This window comes from Nuphar pumila, chromosome 4 (assembly GCF_984573655.1).
Source record: "Nuphar pumila chromosome 4, dmNupPumi1.hap1.1, whole genome shotgun sequence".
Classification (NCBI taxonomy): Eukaryota; Viridiplantae; Streptophyta; class Magnoliopsida; order Nymphaeales; family Nymphaeaceae; genus Nuphar; species Nuphar pumila.
This window is the reverse complement of record NC_143252.1, coordinates 109,659,601-109,680,456: the sequence shown is the minus strand read 5'-3', so window position 1 is coordinate 109,680,456 and position 20,856 is coordinate 109,659,601. Positions and strand designations below refer to the sequence as shown.

The 20,856-nt window shown below is 39.9% G+C and overlaps 2 non-coding genes and 1 pseudogene across 2 annotated transcripts; 1 reads left to right on the top strand and 2 right to left on the bottom strand.

Moving 5' to 3' along the window:
• The window catches only part of LOC149840527 (plastoglobule-localized metallopeptidase 48, chloroplastic-like), a 110,730-nt pseudogene extending 95,875 nt beyond the window's left edge, over nt 1-14,855 (top strand).
• A 288-nt stretch (nt 14,856-15,143) lies between these two features.
• Nucleotides 15,144-15,304, bottom strand: LOC149840526 (U1 spliceosomal RNA). The gene has a single exon (XR_016431767.1). It is a non-coding gene; the product is annotated as a U1 spliceosomal RNA (small nuclear RNA).
• Nucleotides 15,305-16,619: 1,315 nt separating this feature from the next.
• Nucleotides 16,620-16,780, bottom strand: LOC149840525 (U1 spliceosomal RNA). The gene has a single exon (XR_016431744.1). It is a non-coding gene; the product is annotated as a U1 spliceosomal RNA (small nuclear RNA).
• Between the last annotated feature and the right edge of the window lie 4,076 nt (nt 16,781-20,856).

Sequence of the window (20,856 nt, the reverse complement as noted above, 5' to 3'; positions counted from 1 at the left end):
TATTGCGCTTTGATTGTCATATAGAAGAAATGATCGAATAATTGTCTCTCCAAGATCACTCAATAAGTGTCTAATCCATGTAGCGTCTGCCGTGCCTGCAGCCATCGACCTGTATTCAGCCTCTGTACTTGACCGTGCCACTGCCTTTTGTTTTCTACTACTCCAGGACACTAAATTGTGTCCAATATATACACAATATCCATAGACAGATAGTCATTCATCTGGATCCCCTGTCCAATCTGCGTCTGTATAAGTGATGAGTTCATGCCCTCTATGTAGGTTATCGTTCTTGCGATAAACAAGTCCATCTCCTATAGTTCCTTTTAAATATCGCAAAATGCCCTTCACAACTTCCATATGACCTTTCGTTGGAGCATTCATAAACTGGGATACCTGATTGACAACATAAACTATATCAGGTCTGGTAAAAGTCAAGTTGTAAAATCCCATTTTTAAAAAAAAAAAAAAAAAAAAAGATCTGTTTGGAAACCCGACGCAGGGTCCCGAGCGCCGCACTCCCCCCCCCCTTCTCCCCCTTCTCTTGCGGGAGGATTTGGGAAACCCACCAGGGGTTTCCCCTTCCGGTGCCCCCCTTCGCCTTTAAGAGAGAGGTCGGAGGGCGAGGGGAGTCTCGCCTCCCTCTCGCAGCCCTCTCGAGCTTCCTCCCCCGCGCCGGTCTCCTTCCCTGCTGCGCCCGCCGCCGATGCCGGCCCCCACTCCCAGGTATGCTCCTCCCTCTTCTCTTCTCCTCCCTCTTCTCTTCCTCACCGCCCTTCCTGTCACCTCGCCGGGAGGCCGGCCGACAGCTCACAGCCGCTGCCGCGGCCTCCCACCGCCTCCCTGTGCCATCAGGGCCGATAGGTGGCTTACGCAGCCCCTGTCGTCCCCGCCTCTCGCTGGGGATCGCCGGAGTGCCGGCAGGGGTCCGGTGGCCCCTGCGGCAACCCCCCCCCCCCCCCCCCCCCCCCCCCCCCCTTTTTTTTTGCTGCCACCTTGTGGCTTTCGGCAGGGGCTGGCCCCCCCTGCCGTCTTGTGTTGTCGGCAGGGATTGGCCCCTTGCCGACCTAGGTTGTCGGCAGGGGCTCAGACCCTGCCACCTCGTGCTGTCGGCAGGGGTGGCCCCTTGCCGACCTGTGCTGTCGGCAGGGGTGGCCCCTTGCCGACCTGTGCCTCCGGCAGGGGCTGGCCCCCTTCCATCCTGTGCTGTCGGCAGGGGTGGCCCCTTGCCGACCTGTGCTGTCGGCAGGGGTGGCCCCTTGCCGACCTGTGCCTCCGGCAGGGGCTGGCCCCCTGCCATCCTGTGCTGTCGGCAGGGGTGGCCCCTTGCCGACCTGTGCTGTCGGCAGGGGTGGCCCCTTGCCGATCTGTGTTGTCGGCAGGGGCTCAGCCCCTGCCACTTCGTTGGCCCTGCCGACCTGTGTTTTCGGCAGGGGCTGGCCCCCCCTGCCGTCCAGTACTGTCGGCAGGGGCTCAGCCCCTGCCCCTTCTTGCTCCCGGCAGGGGCTGGCCCCCTGCCATCCTTATGCTTCCGTCAGGGGCTGGCCCCCTGCCATCCATTGCTGTCGGCAGGGGCTCAGCCCCTGCCACTGTGTGCCGTTTGCAGGGGCTCAGCCCCTGCCACTTGGTGGCCGTCGGCAGGGGTGACCCCCTGCCGCTGCGCTATGTTTAGGCAGGGGCTTGTTCCCCCACCGCTTGTCTGTTTTCGGCCAGCAGGGGCACACCTCTGCTGCCTCTCTTTTTCCTATAGACAGGATTGTCCTTCTTTTGCTCCGCATGATAATTAACGTAGCACTGTTGCAGACTTCGTATCGGACCCCTGCTCTGGCTCCGCGGCCCGAGCCTCGTATCATCTACACGCGTAGACGCACGCAGCTGCACGACATCCCGAGGTAGGGGAAAGTCGCACGAAGGGTTTGTGTGAATGAAATAAATTATAAGGATTCTGTGATAGAATAGTTTATTTGACATGCATTCTTACTCGTAGAATTTCTTAACTGGTGATTGTCTGTATGGTGTTCCCGCTCCCGTATTTGTTTTGAAATTACATGCTTATTGTGAGCTCTACGAGTAGACTCCTTGCTAGAAAGATCTTATTATTGTATTTCCGCCTTGCTCCCTGTTATAAGTTACTATAGATGCATTATTGGTTATTGCCTGATGAATCTTGTATGAGACTTCTTGTTTCTTAGTATTCGAGCATGCCAAGTATAATACAGATTTTTACAAAACTTTGTGATGGGTTATCTATCGAGAAACCCACAAATTACTATCATTAGAACTGAAGACAGGTATGATACAAATAGTACTGGGGTCATTGAGTACCTCGAAGTGATCAAGCAACTCTTTATTGATATCAATGAGATAATACCGGCCTCCACACGCCCATTTGCTCATAAGGCAATACATGCATGAACCAAAAGTATCATAGAACATTTTATGTTGCCCTCTCATCGTAGTCGTATCTCTAGGGAGGTACAACCGTACTTTTGGACAAGTACGTCCCATGTGGGTTACGATGGTTGGGGGATGAGGTTGTAGCAACCTCGATGCGTGCAATTGACACAATGCTGAGATCACATAAATGGTGACCTTTCGCCTTCACAGGCAAGATGCTCGAGTGGGTCTAATAGACCAGAGCATGTAGGATGGGGCGGCGGTTAAGAAAACCCCGTCGTACCCATTCGATCTTCACGGTTCATCAAGGGAGAGGATGGATGGTACAAAGACTCCGATGGACAGGTTGTTAACAACCACCCCACGGGCAAAAGACTCGGTTTCCCCAGTCATCGGAGTTAGGGGAATTGGGATTACCATAAATTATCCTAGGTGGTAACTCCCAGACACTTCTGCAGAAGTTGGATGCATCCATGGGCCACGAATGCCTTTGGGGATTTACTCTCTTGGTCACTGACCGTCCCCTTAGGAGCGGACTCAGTCAGCCATCCGGGTTAATGAAAACACCTGACATAATAAACCCCCGGATCGGTCTCGGCTGTTTCTACGTTTCGCGTCTGTGCGTACCCACAGGCCAGTTAATATCAGAACTTAAAGAATATATTCAGGAATAGATATAGATGACTGAGACTTACACTGCTTCTCTTTGCACTTATTACATTTGCTAGAATAGACTACAACTGCTTTAATTGCTTAAATATCGTAACTGCTTATCTCATGAATGTCCTGTTTTATTCTCATTCTACTTATATGTTCGTGCACCTACTAGTTTGTTATGAAACTGACCCATTTCATGGGCAGGTGAGGAGTAGGACTTCACTGGCGGCCGATGGCGTGGTGCAACGTGGATCAAGATTCATTTTCTTTCTGCTGGCGGCTTGGCTCTGGGACTTTTTGGAGTTTTTCTTAGATTTATTGAACTTTGGAATAAAAGGCTCATTTTGTAATAAACTGCAGATTTTAATCGATTGCCTTATTTCTTAAATTCCTTTAAGATGTTGTACATGTGAATGATGGTTTTTCAGCTAACGTACCCAGGATTGTTGACTTGTGTTCTTTTCTAAATGCCTTCCGCTGTTGTTTTTAAATATTAAACTTTAAATCTTTGAAAGGGTTTTTCGATAAGGTTTTCGAAATCACAAGTCGAAATTTTGGGGCGTTACACAAGTACTGCAGCATCCCCACAAGGCTTCTATACGTTGTTGGGTTGACACAGAGATGGCCATCTTCAGAGCTCAGCCTTTGATGTAATACACTCGGAGTGCTGACTGGTTTGCAATTCGTCATCCCGGCTCTTTCTAGAAGATCAAAAGTGTATTTTTGTTGCATGAGTGTCAATGTGTCTTGTTGCCTGTCAACTTCCACATCAAGGAAGTACCTCAACTCCCCTAAATCTTTTATCTTGAAAGTTTTCAAGAAAAACTGCTTCACGTCTTGCACATGATTATCTGAGCTCCCAGTGATCACAATGTCATCAATATATATAAGAAGAAGTATAACGATGCCTGTCTTTTAGTAAATAAAGCGTGAGTGGTCCAGAGAGCATCTTCTAAAACCATAGCTTTGAATTTGCATAGAGAAACTTTCAAACCAAGAACGGGACGCCTGTTTCAACCCATACAGAGATTTCCTTAGCTTGCACACCCAGGCAGTAGGATCCTTTTCGGCATAACCAGGAGGTTGCTCCATATACACTTCTTCCTTTAAAGTTCCATGCAAGAATGCATTTTTAACATCCATTTGGCTAAGCCTCCATCCTCGGTCGACTGCTAGGGATATGATGACACGAATTGTACCCATTTTGACTACTGGACAAAAAGTTTCATCGTAATCTTCACCATATTGTTGTGTGAATCCCCGAGCAACAAGTCGTGCTCTATATCTGTCGATACTTCCTTCAGGCTTATACTTTGTTTTATAAACCCATTTTGAGCCAACTACATTCTTTCCTTCTGGCCGAGGTACTATTTCCCAAGTCTGGCACTCATGAAGTGCTTCCATTTCTTCATTCATTGCTTCAGTCCAATGACGAGATTGAAGAGCTTAATTAAAGCAAGTGGGTTCATCCTGTTTTGTGAGCTGAGACATAAACAACTGAAAATCAAGAGAAAATGTCTCATAACTCACCCATCGTTGAATAGGATGCCTAATGCGTGACGGCCTCTGAGCCGGATCATTAGCGATGCTTTCCACATTCCTCTGCTTTATATTTTTGTCCCGTCTAGTGTATATCTGTCCAGAGAAGCGTTCTACTGGGGTTGGTTCAACACGCATCTGTGAGTCATCCAACCCCCGACTCAAGCCAAAGGAAGTACAATTCGCCTGACAAGTTTCTTCTGTATTAGCAAAAAGATCTGCGCTCATCCATGGATCATATACCTCTACTTCTCGAGATGGTAACGCTTCAGAGTCATTTGCCTGAAAATTTTGTTCATCAAAAACAACATTCCTAGAGGTCCTAATATGTTTTGTAGTAGGATCATAACATCGATAGCCTTTGTATTCATCCGCATACCCAACGAATCTGCACTTAACGGCCTTGTCTTGAAACTTATTTCGCAGAGATGAATCAATATGTACATAACATATACAACAAAAAACACACAACTCATCATAAGAAGGATGTTGCCCAAATAAAGTATAATATGGAGAGTGCTGATCAAGAAGTGCCATAGGAAGGCGATTTATGACATGAACAGATGTATGAAAAACTTCTGTCCAGAGACTGACGGGCACATTGCTATCATGTAACATGCTCATCGCACTCTCGGCAATATGCCTGTGTTTCCTTTCCGCAACCCCATTTTGTTGAGGTGTATGAGGGCAAGAAACCTGTCGACTTATTCCTTTATCCCGAAGAAAGGCAATAAACTCGTTTGATGAATACTCACCCCCACCATCACATTGTAAGTGCACAATATCACAAGAAAACTTTGTTTTGACCATCGAATGGAATTCCCGAAATACTTGAAAAACTTCATGCTTATGTTTCAAGAAATATATCCAAGTATAACGGGAATAAGAATCAATAAAGATAACATAGTAACGACTACCGAAAAGAGAAGGAATAGGTGCGGGTCCCCAAACATCGGAACAAATAATCTCAAATGGCTTTGAAGCCCTTTTATTAATAATATGAAACGAAAGAACATGACTTTTGCAAAGTTCGCATGAGGAACATTTATTATTATCTAAAAATGAACATAAACTAGACTCTGGAAGAAGACCATCAGATACAAGATTTTCAACGAAGCCCCGACTACAATGACCCAAACGACTGTGCCAAATGTCTGGCTTATTACAATGAGATGAATTAAAAACTTCCAACGAAGGGAAAAGCAAAGACTCTGAAGGCGAAGACACTGAAGAATGCTTCCTTCGTTCGTAGATCCTTAACATAAATAGAAGAGAGAGTAAATTCGACGGAAGAATTCATATCGTCAACAAGTTTAGCTACAAAAACAATGTTCTTTTTAATATTAGGAGCAAGGAGAACATTAGACAAGTGAAGTGAGGACTCTGACATAGGGATATGTGCACTGTCAGTATGACTAATGGAGTGACAAGTTCCATCTCCCGTAACTATACTACCTTTTTCAGAATAAGGCAATAAGTGAGATAACTTACCGACATTACCCGTAACATGAGTGGCAGCGCCGGAATCAACATACCACTCGCCTTGTTTATTTTACTTGATCGTCATCTGTGACAATGCTGATAACAAAAGTTGTTGCATATCTGTAGATGGCGCTTTCGTGTCCACAGTAGTAGCAGACTTATTTTCAATTTTGTTTACCTTTCCTCTATTTTGTAGATTAAACCAACAATCAGCTTTCACATGTCCTCTTTTGTTACATAAGAAACAAGTGGGCACTCTCTTCTGATTATTTGTATTAAAAACACCAGAAATATTAGGTGTAGGCAAGATACCACGACCTCCCTGCCCAAAACGTCCGCGGCCTCTGCCTCCTTGATGCTCTCCATTTCCTCGTCCAAAACCGACAGAAGTGTCCATGGCCAAAACTGAATAAGAACGAACTGATTCATTTCCTTCTGCTCTTTGTTTCATAATCATCTCATGCTGGAGAAGTTTCGCTTGAAGATCGTCAAAAGTAGGCAAGTGAGGAAGGCATGACAAAGCTGTGGTAAACATGTCAAAATCAGGGCCCAATTCATTGAGGAGTTGTTGAACTTTATCTTTATCTGAAATAACACTTCCAATAACCGCCAATTGGTCAGTAATACTCTTCAAGCGGCCTATGCATTCCATGACTGGCATGAAACCATTCTTCAAACTTTGAAACTCATTTTTTAAGTACATAACTCGAGCTTCTGATATCTGAGAGTATGTCTGAGACAACTTACTCCACAGATCCGCCGCAGTGCAATCATCTGAAAGAGTAACCAACACTTCTTGAGACAATGTTGATGTAATATAAGCAACCAAAGACTGATCTCGCTTCCTCCAGACTGTATACTCTGGATTCTTAAAAGAAATAGTAATTGTGTCACCTTTCTCATTGGTGGTTGCCTGCGAAATAAACCGTGGGGGTATAGGAACCAAACCATCTAGATGTTCATCGAGATCCTCACTCCGTATAAAAGGAAGTATTTGTCTCTTCGAGGTCAAAAAATTAGAGTGAGTAAGTTTTTCTGTAACAAGCTGACTCAAGAAATTTGTAGAGGGACCGGAGGACAAGGTAGATGACGAAGAGTAATCCATATCAATGGGACAACGAATAAACGAACAAGATGAATGAAGAGAAAGAGAAGAAAATTGAAGATTACTTAATCAATCAATAGAACTTTAATAAGGAATGCACCCGTGATATTAATAGACGTAAACCCTTTTTTTTTTAGGGTCGAGAATATAGACTGTGATAACCTGCCTATAGGCGTTGCACAGAAATCATTAAACAGTAATAGAAAAGGGAACTTCTGTAATCAAAGAGGAAATAAACTGTAATCAAAGAGGAAATAAAAAAAAAAAATACTGAATAACTGCAGTAGATTTGATTGCAATCAAAAGGAGACTGCAATCAAAGAGGGGAAACTGCAGTTAAAGAGGGAAAACTGCAGACGTAGGGGAAACTGTAGTTAAAGAGGGAAAACTGCAGTCGTTAATGTTGCTGCAGACGTTATCAGAAATCAGAAAAAAAAAACTGTATCAAAACAGTTTGCAGAAGTTACCAGAAATCAGAAAAAAAACTGTATCAAAACAGTTTGCAGAAGTGCAGAAGTTACCGTGAAGAAGGAAGAATTGAAGGAGGAATGGGCGAGGAAATGTATCAAAACAGTTCCTTCAGGAGTTACCAGGACTCGCTGAACAACTGACTGGTAGGGTTCTGCAACCGAGCTCTGATACCATATGAGATTCTCTGTGGGCTCAGCCTTTACTGCAAGAACTAAGAAAAGAGAGAGAGAGAAGAGGGAGATTCACAATGGCTGGGGGCGGCGCACGTTAACCCAACCTCCCAGCCCTAAACATTATATATAGGGAAAAATACAAATGCTGGAAAAATTATAGACATGCCATTAATGAAATGGCATTGAGCATGTGTTAAAAGATAAAACATAACGTGCGTATGGATTTGGATCCAGATCCATACGCATACCATATTTTAACAATATGATCCATGGATGAGCGCAAATCTTTTTGCTAATACAGGAGAAACATGTCAGGTGAATTGTCCTTCCGTCGACTTGAGTAGGGAGTTGGAACACTCACAGATGTATGTTGAGCCATCTTCAGTTGAGCCACCTCCAGTTGAACGCTTCTCTGGACAGATATACACTAGAAGGGACAAAAATACAGGGCCGAGGGATATGGGAATCATCTCTAATGATCCGGCTCAAAGGCCATCATGCATCAGGCATCCTATTCAGCGATGGGTGAGTTATGAGACCTTTTCTCTTGATTTTCAGTTGTTTATGTCTCAGCTCACAAAACAGGATGAACCCACATGTTTTAATCAAGCTCTTCTATCCCGCCATTGGATTGAGGCTATGAACGAAGAAATGGAAGCACTTCATGAGTGCGAGACTTAAGAAATAGTACCTCGGCCAGAAGGAAAGAATGTAGTTGGCTCAAAATGGGTTTATAAAACAAAATATAAGCCCGAAAGAAGTATTGACAAATATAAGGCGCAACTTGTTGCTTGGGGATTCACACAACAATATGGTGAAGATTACGATGAAACTTTTAGTCTAGTAGTCAAAATGGGCACAATTCGTGTCATCATATCCTTAGAAGTCGATCGAGGATGGAGGCTTAGCCAGATGGATGTTAAAAATGCATTCTTGCATGAAATTTTAAAGGAAGTATATATGAAGCAACCTCCTAGGTATGCCGAGAAGGATCCTACTGCCTAGGTGTACAAACTAAGGAAATCTCTGTATGGGTTGAAACGTGCATCCCTTTCTTGGTTTGAAAGTTTCTCTATGCAAATTCAAGGCTATGGTTTTAGAAGATGCTCTCTGGACCACTCGCTCTTTATTTACCAGAAGACAGACATCGTTACACTTCTTCTTATATATGTTGATGACATTGTGATCACTGGGAGTTCAGATAATCATGTGCAAGACGTGAAGCAGTTTTTAATGAAAACCTTCAAGATGAAAGATTTAGGGGAGTTGAGGTACTTCCTTGGTGTGGAAGTTGACAGAGAAAAAGACACATTGATACTCATGCAACATAAATACACTCTTGATCTTCTGGAAAGAGTCGGGATGACGAATTGCAAACCAGTCAACACTTCGAGTGTATTACATCAAAGGCTGAGTTCTGAAGATGACCACCTTTATGTCAACCTTACAACGTATAGAAGCCTTGTAGGGATGCTGCAGTATTTGACTTTTACCAGAACTGATATAGTTTATGCTGTCAATCAGGTATTCCAGTTTATGCATGCTCCAACGGAAGGTCATATGGAAGCTGTGAAACACATTCTATGCTATTTAAAAGGAACTATAAGAGACAGACTTGTTTATCGCAAGAACGATAACCTACATAAAGGACATGAACTCATCACTTATACAGACACAGACTGGGCACGGGATCCAGATGAGAGACAATCTGTCTCTGGATATTGTGTATATATTGGACACAATTTAGTATCTTGGAGCAGTAGAAAACAAAGGCAGTGGCACGATCGAGTACAGAGGCTGAATACAGGTCGATGGCTGCCGGCACAACAGAAGTTACATGAATTAGACACTTATTAAGTGATCTTGGGGAGACAATTATTCGATTATTTCTTCTATGTGACAATCAAAGCGCAATAAACATTGTGTGTAACCCTATTCAGCATAGCAGAACGAAGCATATTGAGATTGATCAACATTTTATACAGCAGAAAGTCGAGATGAAAGAGATAGAACTACGTCATGTTCGAACAAAAGATCAAGTGGCAGACTTGTTTACCAAAAGGTTAACAACGCGTCAATTTTGGCTATTGAAGAGCAAGTTGTACATGCTCCAAAACCATGTACAACTTGAGGGAAGGTGTTAAAATAGAGCATGTGTATGGATCTGGATCTGGATCGAGATCCATACGCACGTCAATCCTTTTTACTATGCAGTTGACGTCTTTTTCATTAATGGCATTTTTGTAATATGGTTGTTGTGGTCTCATATTTTAGTCCCCACTGTAAAGTTGTTTTGATATAAAGAGATTAGGGCTTGGTGGTGGGTTACGTTTAGCCGCCCCAGCCATTGTGCATCTCCCTCTCTCTCCCTTTTTCTTTGTTTCCTGTGCAGGCTGAGCTGTGGAATAAACCCCTCTCGATTTCTCTTAATATATATGTGTGTGTGTGTGTGTGTGTGCAGAGACTTGTACACCCACCCAGAACTGTCCAATCAAATGTAGTGGATGGTTAAAGATGGCCTACAGATATGACCTGCATGGTTGGTTTAGTAAAAAATGGGCTTTAGATCATGTCATTGGAATGTGTAAGAAGGATTTTCAAGGGCTTCAAAAATAAATGGTTCACTATGTACCAAAATTTATGACTCAAGGATCATGATTTTACTTGGAAATAGCTCAATCCATGGTGTGGTCCAATCAAACAAACAATAGTGAACACAAACACACAACTATGGGGTCATATTGAGAATGGTTGTTGACTTGATCAGAGGTGGTGTACATGAGTACACAACTGTTGCATGCCTACCAATCACTTGTACATATATATGTGTATGTGTGTTTGTGTCTATTTGCTACAATCGATTGTACATTAAATCTAGTTTCAATCTCATGAAGCAAGTCGTTTTGACTCAATCTAACCTCGTAGATGTGTTTAGCATGGTCGGTTTACTGGGAATTGACCCTTGGATGATGTTTTCTCAATGAAAAAACATGTGTTTTTGAGTCAGGAATATTTGGTATATTTTATGACCGTCAAATTTTGTATCACCATAAAAGCCCATACACACATTGGATTCCGGTGATAGACAAGTCGATTCCTACTAGACAGAGCATATACCTCACATCTATGAGGTTAGATTTACCAAAAAATGGAAAAAAAGATTTTGCTAAGACGATTGTAGGTACAATTGACCTTAGTGTGTGTGTCACTGTGTGTGTGTGTGTGTGTGTGTGTGTGTGTGTGTGTGTCTACACACACACACACCATAAGTAGAATCTACCTTTTTTCAACATTTTCTTGATTATCTTGGATCAAGCCCTACGGATATGATCTACATGGTTTATTTAGTCAAAAACATGTTTTTATAATAGTCCATTTGTATTATTTAAGCAGAATTATTAAGAGCTTGAAAAGTTGATAGTTCGCAAATCACAGTGCTCCCAAATTTCATTATTGAAAAAAATCACATTTTCACATCGAGTACACTCAATTCAATATGTGACCAGGCTATTCCCAAGAGTCAAACACATTTGTGATTGATCTGGTGTTGCTTGCAATAATGACTTTGTACTAGAGATATGCTACAGTCAAGTGCACCAGATATTTTGTGTGTTTGTGCATGTGTATTGAGCATCTTTTTTGGTAGGTAAATCCATTTTGTCCTTTTTTTTTAATGTTTCTTTGCAGAATACCATTTTGTATTGGTTGAGAATTTTAGTAGTTCCTATCTTGTTCAGGAAACCTACAATTAATAATACTAGGCATGTGTGTGCTGTGGTTTAGTTGTTTTCCTCTGTTCTGATATGGCTAAAGGAGGGATATGTGTATGTGCTGTGTGTGCTGTGGTTTAGTTGTTTTCCTCTGTTCTGATATGGCTAAAGGAGGGATATGTGTATGTGCTGTGGATTAGTTGTTTTCCTCTGTTCAGCTTGTTTCTTAAGGAAACAAATGTGTATGTGCTGTGGATTAGATGTTTTCATCTCTTCTGCTTGTGTTCTTAAGAGAAAAAAAATTAAGTGGTTACATCTTTTACCTTCACATGCATGCCAGGCTGTCATGGCTCATGAGCTAGGCCATTTGAAATGTGATCATGGTGTGTGGCTTACCTTTGCCAACATTCTGACGTTGGGTTCATATAATCTTCCTGGTAAGATAGTGATCTGGTAGAGGCCTATTTATACATTATATGCTTGGCTGGGAGCATGAAATTCACTCTATAAGTTGCTCCTTTTGTTCAGGGTTGGGTGGGTTTATTGCACAAAAATCGGAAGAGCAACTGTTCAGGTGGCTCCGTGCAGCAGAGTTGACTTGCGATAGAGCCGCACTTCTTGTTTCTCAAAATCCCAAGGTACAGATTCCTGAATGCATCAGCTTCTTAGATAAAGGTTGGTCAAATATATCTCATCTTTTGGCAGTACATGTTATCTATACAAAAATGTATAACGTATACTACATTGTATCATATATCTGTGTGGCAACACCGAGAAGCACCCAGCATCAGCACCTAGAAGTACCAGCGTATGTAAAGTATGATGGACTGCTTACACTAACAGATTCCGGCCACTGGAAATGGGTGGATTTGGCACTATCTTAAAGGGCCTCATTTGCTCTACCAAACATAACCCATCTTGTTCAGCACCATTTCACTTTTAGATTTTCTGGACATAAAAAAAATGCTAGTGTATCATGGGCTTGTATGCTTGAGTGCAGTCAAACACAGACATGCACCTGCACACACACACACACATGCACACCACTCATCCAGTATCTCTCTTGGCAATATCTTAGTGAGACAATTTGTTGAGTTTTCTTTTTTATGTAAACGTGAGAAATTTCTTAAAATACTCCACAGAAAATAAAAATGTTTGGAAAAATAAAGAAATTATTCTTTTATTAGCGCTTTTTGAAATAGAATGAGAACTAAAGCTTCCAATAACATTTAGAAAATTGTGATCATATTAACAGTTTGGTTTTAATTGCATATAAATTATTTTTTGATAATGTTCTCATATTACCATGATATTTTCACAACATTATCAGAAAATTTCTTGGGAAATCCAGTGTCCAATATATTGTAAAATTATGATGTTTTATGTGATTATGGAGTTTTTTCACAATGATCTTCAATGGACAAATCTGGTACCTTGTCTAGTTTAGATAGCTATAGTTTTCTTTCCCCTTGTGCTAGAAAGTTTTCGGACTCAACTTCCATTTCTTCTAATTCACAAAGCTATTTTTTCCAATATATTGTAAAAATGTGATGATTCTGTCACTATATATAGTTGATGCTTCGTAATGATCTTGAATGGACTAATCTCCGTTCGTTTGCCTACCATACTCTCACGTTATGTTGTGTAACTATAGTTTTGTTTCCATCTGTGTTAGAAAGTTTTCAGACTCAACTTTCCTTATTTCTGCATCACGCTATAGTCTGTTACCTAGCAGTGTACAAATACTGCTGTGAGAAAGAAGTGTTTCTGAGTGTTTTTTTTTGTTTTTTTTTGGGGGGGGGAACTTATGCTATTTAGCTATTTGGGTACTTGCAAAGCTGAGTTCTTTTTTTAGCTTTATGCCTTTACTTTTTCCTTTTTTTCTTCACTTATTTGTGTCCTCCTCAGCCTCTAAACTTTATTTACCAAGTTTTGGACTTGTTTTGTTCTTGTGAATCAAGAGGTGGTCATTTCAGTACTGATGAAACTAGCTGGAGGCTGTCCATCCTTGGCTGATCAACTGAATGTGGATGCCTTTCTTGAGCAGGCCCGCTCATATTATAAGGCCTCTTCAAGCCCAGTGGGGTGGTATATAAGGTGAAATTTTGTGTCAAATGTCAGCTATTTTGATGTCTTTTTCAATTTTGCTCCTCCTTTTGCTTTACATTAAGATGGATGCTTGTTATTCTTACGTTTTTTAATGCCTAGAAATGTATATAATATACACATCTTCATCTGTTCACTGTGTAAGGCTTGCTACGTCACTTGGATACAGACATTTTTATGAAGTTTTCAATATGAACGGGAGCCAAAATGGAGTATCCGTGTGACATAGAAGGCTTGTATATGTGAATTTCAAAGTGCATGAAAATTACATGATCATGCTAGCTTCAGTGATTCATATAGCTTACTGGTTGCGGTAAAATCTGGTTAAGGTGATTGAATTTGATGCAATTTGGTAGACTGACCCATAGTCAAACCATCATATTGAAATGGAGTCGCAATTGGTTGATCGGTTCCTGTACAATCTCATTTCAGGAATGCACAAACAAGATAATTACCTCACCCATTGCCTGTTTTACGTGCTCGGGAAATTGATCAATGGTCGAGAATACAGATCTCTGCTTAAAAGTGCAACACAGACAAGCACCGTTTCTAATGCATAGTATCAAGCACGACACGATACCGTGAAACAGTAGATAAAGGTGTGCCTCTGGCTACTTACATTTGACCCCTATAAACTGTTGTTTTTTTTATCTGGCAACTTCCGACATATTTGCTTTCATTCTGATGAATTGATATGTTCTCCATTTTCCCTCGTTCAGAATAGCAGCTGTAGATTATTATGATCACATTTGAGTACCATAGCGGCTCCCTTGTACCACCTATATGGGTGCCAGAGAGTTGCTTGTGGAATTGGCACATTCTGAAGGCTAAATTTCAAAACCAGAGGGTTTTTGCCTATGATTTCAAACATCAGACATGGGCAACGCAGTGATCTCAAAGGCAGCCTGAGCATGATCATCATGGATAATATATAGTCCACTTTAGGGTGCGTGTATTTATGAGATGTGAAAACATTGTAGTCGATCAGCATTTATTATAAGGGCAGAATCTTTAAGATGTAAGAAATTTCTCAGATATTTTGGTGATACAGAGGTAAAGTGCTAATACAATAACAGCAGAAGCTTAAGACACTGGTCAGATGGACCCTGATTCTTTGGCTATAGTGTTGTTGGATATGTTATACTTTTGGGGTATTCAATTAAATCTCTGTTGTTTTGTCATGGATCATACTTATTAATCTACATTGATTTTTCCCTAGTTTGGTAGGTAATGGGTTATTTTGGCACAATGGCTTCTCGAATGGCGTTATTGTGCTTTTGCATAATCTTGATAATGATAGAAAACCATTACAATTAAACCTTTTTTCATCGGAAAATGAAAGGTCAATTCTAGGGTTGCCACAGTAAAAGATTCGCATCCATTAGTCCTTGACACTTAAAACCCTTTCAGTGGAAAAAAAAAACAAAACGTTGGCAAAAGAACCAATGATCAGTAAAAAACAAGAACACCAAAACACAAGAAAACATTTTTGGATTTAAGAAATTGGTGGGGGCCGCGCGAACGCGTTCCCCCGCTACAACAAATTATGACGTCCACTCTCCCACTTGGGGAGATGGTAGAGAGACGCTCCTCCCAAGTGCAATGGAAGCCGCCTCTCTAGGCAATCGGCCTTCATGTTCACCGATAGACCCCGTCCAGGTAAGTATGTTTCTTCAATGCAAGCCCGTGGCCTTTTATAATCCATCACCCTCTTGCACTTATCCCGATTCTTCGATATGGGACTAATGTTTTCTTCATCTCATCTCGTATGCTGACCAAACCTTGCTACCTACTTAAGATGACGTACAAAACAATAGGGTACGTGCATGGTTAAGCTTGGCCTTGGCGACCAAAAAGTCTAGTCCGAGTAAGGGATCGACTATTGTTTGCAAGGGTGTGTAACTTGGGAGTTCAAGAACTCACCGGGTCAACCCAGTCACTTGGTTGACTCGGCTGGGATCCAATTTGGCTACCAAATCCAACTAATAGGATCTGGATTTGGATTCGGGTCCAATGTCAGGTTACATCCAACCTGCTCAATTACAATTGGGCTTGGGTTATGTCTGTCAGGCTCTATGTATTTTGCAAATAGGCCAGGCTTGTTATCAACGGGGGCTCAGATTGTTTGGTAGGAGCTGTTAGTGTTGAGATGTTGCAAGTTCAAAACCCAATGGTACCTTAACTGGTGGGGATCCGATCTGCCTAACCGCATCTTATAACTGGTGGGGATCCGATCTGCCTAACCCCAGCATATAACTGATGGGAGTCCTGCCTAACCCCAGCTTGCCTATCCATAAAAAAGAAAAAGGCCAGGCTTGTTTGGACCTTGTTTGCCCAACACACATTGGATATCAGGCCCAATGTCCATTATGAATAAAAAGCAAGAAAGGTTATACTTCAAATTATTATTCAATTTCAATTTGAATTGAAATTGAATAATAATTTGTAATATATATAATCACTATACACACTAACCAAAAAAGAAGAAACAAAGTTTGTTTTAAATAAATGTAGCTATAAGTAGGATCAACTTTGAAGGATGCCAACTAAATACATAGTAATACCGCATCTTAGTATTTCAAGATCTATATTTGAATTTGAGAAGACCTTGTCAATAGGTAATGTTGCTCCAATACCTAACCAATGGGCTATTGTAGCTAGTGGGCGACGGAATGGATTTTAGAATTTATTAACGAAAGAGATAAGTGAGTGGGTACAGTCCATCCTCATCTATACGATTCGAAACATCTATACATAATGTAATGTGTTGGGTTGGAAATGTCACAAAAATATGGATTCCGTACTACAAAATATCCTGATATAAAAAATATTAATAATAAACTTGTTAGTAATATGAAAATAAATGAATTAAGTGAAATTTTACGCATGAATTTTTTTTTGAGTGAAATAAGATTGATCAAAGTTTGACTTAGATTCTTAATGTAAAATCTAAAATCAAGAAAAAAATTTGACTAAGAATTGATGGGGGCCGCGCGAACGCGTTCCCCCGCTACCACAAATTATGACGTCCACTCTCCCACTTGGGGAGATGGTAGAAAGACGCTCCTCCCAAGTGCAATGGAAGCCGCCTCCCTAGGCAATCGGCCTTCTTGTTCGCCGATAGACCCCGTCCAGGTAAGTATGTTTATTCACAGCAGCCCCGTGGCCTTTTATAGCCCAGCATCCTCTTGCACTTCTCCTGCTTCTTCGATATGGGAATAATGTTTTCTTCCATTTTTATATTCCCACGCCCCCTTGTCTTGCCCCCCATTCGGTCCATCGTATCGTATAAAATGGCCAGGCATAACTTGTCTTTTATGTCTCTTTTACAAGGAAACTTTCTGTTACCCATTTCATGACTGCGGTGGGTTAAAGATAATTGCTTTATTCACTTGTTTTTTCAACAAAAAAAACTTGTTTCAAACATAACGTTTCATGCCATTGGTTCAATATTTGCAACTCGAATTGCTGGATTTGCCAGAGGTAGTTCTCGAGCTCTTTATGTTTGGTTGTCCCTACTTATATCCAGAAAGTGAGATAAGCTGGGAACTTGGCATTGTGGTTTACAATTCAAATTTTTAGCTTATCCAACATTTCAAGATAAATGGATGCATCCAAACACCCAAGCAGGGAAATTGGCATTGTCGTTTCCATTCAAATTTTCAACTTATTCCACATTTTCAAGATAAATGGATGCATCCAAACACCCAAGCATTTATTATCGGACCCAGACCCGTTCTTCACATTTGGTGTGAACAGTTTGATCATGATAGAGATAACGCTGGCAGATTGGTCTCTCAAAGATATCGATAACCACATTTGGTCTCTCAAAGATATCGATAATCTCATTTGCCATACAGATAAAATTGAAGAGAGATTTTTTTGATAACAAAGAGAAAGTTAGAAAAGATAAGAAAATTATCTTGTCTCATAGAAAGGCTCATCAAGATACAAATGTAATGTATATAACAATGTGTAAAAACGTTCAAAAAAATTAAGGAAGAATACATTGTCAGCCCGTGGACGTAGGCGTTATTGCCGAACCATGTATATAGAGTGTCTCTTTTCTCTCTCTCTCTCTCTCTCTATATATATATATATATATCTTATTGTTTTTCCTATTCATCATTGGCTTTCAAATTTTGGCTTTTTTTCTCAACCCCATATCTATGAGTCAACCAATCGTTTGTTAACAATTGGAGCCACCCAGTCCACTCTTATAGAAGTCAAAATTTTCAACCAAGAACCAATGTCACAAACCTTGTGGTGAATCGGTCGATATCGATATCCATACTCAAGTGAATCATTTTGAATTGGTCAAAAAATAATTAAAAAATATTATGTGTCAATGAGAACATGACACGTGTTAAAACTATTAAAATACTTATAAAAAAATAAATTTACGTATTTTTAATATATACGATACCTATCGGCCGATATGCATCGATACTAACAACACTTATTGAAACCATAGATGAGCCTTATAATTGTGCTCATCGTTTTTTTAGCACTAATGTTTACCAAAAAGCCATTTTTTTTATTAAAAGATTATTATTTGATCTCACCCAAATAAAGTAACAAAAATAAAAACATATCCACCCCCAACAAATACCGTGACTATTTCGCTATGTATGTTAAAACAATAACTAACAACAAATCAAATAAAAATTAGTTTGTATTTTCTGCATATCAATGTATAAAATTTTACTGAAATACCCTGAATTTAGAAAAAGATAAAAAAACATGAGGTCTATAAATAGATAAACAAAAAAAGAGTTTTTCTAAGAAATAGAAAATGGAGTTAGTGAAGATAGGCTATGGATAAACTAAAAGTTAGCTTGTGCAAACCACCTCGTCCTCACAAAATCAAGACTAATTGGGAAGAAAATTGGCCAACTATGTCAACTATTTGCTAAACCATGTATGTTTGCCATATCATAAAAAATTAAATATTATATAAACCGTTAACATGTTTTTGGTTTTGAATGACTTGCTAAAAAACCAAATAATGATCATTTAGTAAGATCATTTGCTAAAGGCTAACCAATGTAAGGAAAAAAAAGTTTTGTCATCACCAATATTGTGAGTATCAGTATCGGCCCTGTATCGTTTGGCCAATGATTCAGGTGAATCGACCTATACTGATACTCAAGTGAATCATTCTGAATCGGCTAAAAAACAATTAAAACATATTATGTGTCAATCAGAATGTGTTAAAGCTATTAAAATAATATCAAAAAATCATTTTAGGCATTGTGTACATTTATTAAAAAGTAGCCCAATCAGGGGTGAAGAGTATCAATTTTCTGCTGATACAGGCAGAGAATTATGTGATATAATGTGGCATCCGAATCACAAATGCAAAAACAAGTACATGTCCATAGTAAGAAAGAAAATAAGGAGGGAAAAGAAGACAAGAAAGTAGAGATCCATCTTAAAAAAGGATCTCCACTTGAGGGAGTACAAGGCAAACAAATAAACACACCGACTAAGCATGCTTTCATATTTCTTCTTATTGAGAGTTTTAATTGTGACTCAAACAACCTCATGTTGTCATGAAGCAATTAATGATCATGTTGTTATGGATTTTTGCCTTTGAGCCATGACATGTTTAAAGAGTGAGAGAATGTTACATTACCAATTTTGAGGTGGGTTGTGCTTAGTATACTAGTCTAGTAGATGCCCAACTTTTCCTCGAGGATAAGGCAAATTCTTAGGAGGGTGGATTGTTGGATACACACCCTTCACCATGTTGCATTGGATTGGATCTTTATTTTAGGGTCCATGTCTCATGAAAGATCTATTTAGGATATTATGTTGTATTTTGTGTTTGGTTTTTCTATGTGATCCTTTGTATTTTAGGGTTTGGGGTTTGCTTCCTTGTATTTGAATCTTGGATCCACTATAAGATGGGTTGCTTGTATGGGAAGCCTAACCCAAGGTTATAAATAAGGGTCATTCTTGTATTTCGATCAATTCTTGAATAACAACTCTTGTGAGAACTTCTTTATTTTGGAGGTTTCTCTTTGGGAGGATCCCTATCATTATTTAAAAAAAAAAACATTGAGCTCTTGTGAGTGGATCCTTTTATTCAAGGAGAATAAACTTAACTCCATCTCCTCCTCTCCACCGACTCCCAAGTTTTTCCACTTCTCACTATTTGACTCTTAGTTACCCCAAATTGTGCCCAAAATAGCCTAAACTACAATCCATATTACACAAATCTTAACCCTTTTCCCTCTTTTCTACTCAAAATTTATCAAAAAAAAAAAAACTAGAGATCCTACAAGATGTAATCTACAAGGTTTGTTTGGTGAGAAATGAGTTTGTAATCATATAATTGTGATACATAAACAGGTTTTTTAAGGGTTTCAAAAATTAACAGTTCACAATGTACTAAATAACTCATGACTCAAAAATCATATTTTTTTTTAGAAATAACATTATCCAAGCTTTGATCCTAAGCAAACAATCCATCTTGAACACATCTATGTGATCATATTGAGCCAATGAAAGTTGAAACTATGATTTTCAGCTCAATAGTTCCATGCAGTTTTGTGACTTCAATAGCACCAAATATTACCCCTTATATATATATATATATATATATATATATATATATATATATATATATATATATAAAATCCATAGACTATGAGAACTTAAAATATGAGAAATAAAGTGCGAACCAATATTTTCATGATTTTTTTGTTTTTTTCTCTTGAATCTAATCGTACAGATGTAATCTACATGCTTGGTTTTATAAGAACCCGATCTTGAATCATCTGATTTTGAAGCATAAACATGATTTTTTTAAGAATGACAACGTTGGTCATCACCATTTATCAATGTTTAAAAAAAAAAGTGTTACATTCTCTAATTTTTTGTCGGTTTAACTTTGTTTTTAGCATAATTTATCTTAATAGTGTTAGATGCATGTTATAAGGGGAAAAATTAAAATAAAGATCATCAAAATAAAAAAAACCCGCAGTGTAAATATCCAGCAGCAGAGCTTTAATAATAAATCAAATAAACAAAATACAACTCTTGATTTAGGGATTGGTGGAGGTCGCGCAAAGGCGTTCTCCCGCTACCACAAATTATGACATCCACTCGCCCACTTGGGGAGATGGTAGAGAGACGCTCCTCCTGAGTGTAATGGAGGCTGCCTCACTTGTTATAAATAGGTGCAACAATCGCTATAAAGAAGGACATAATC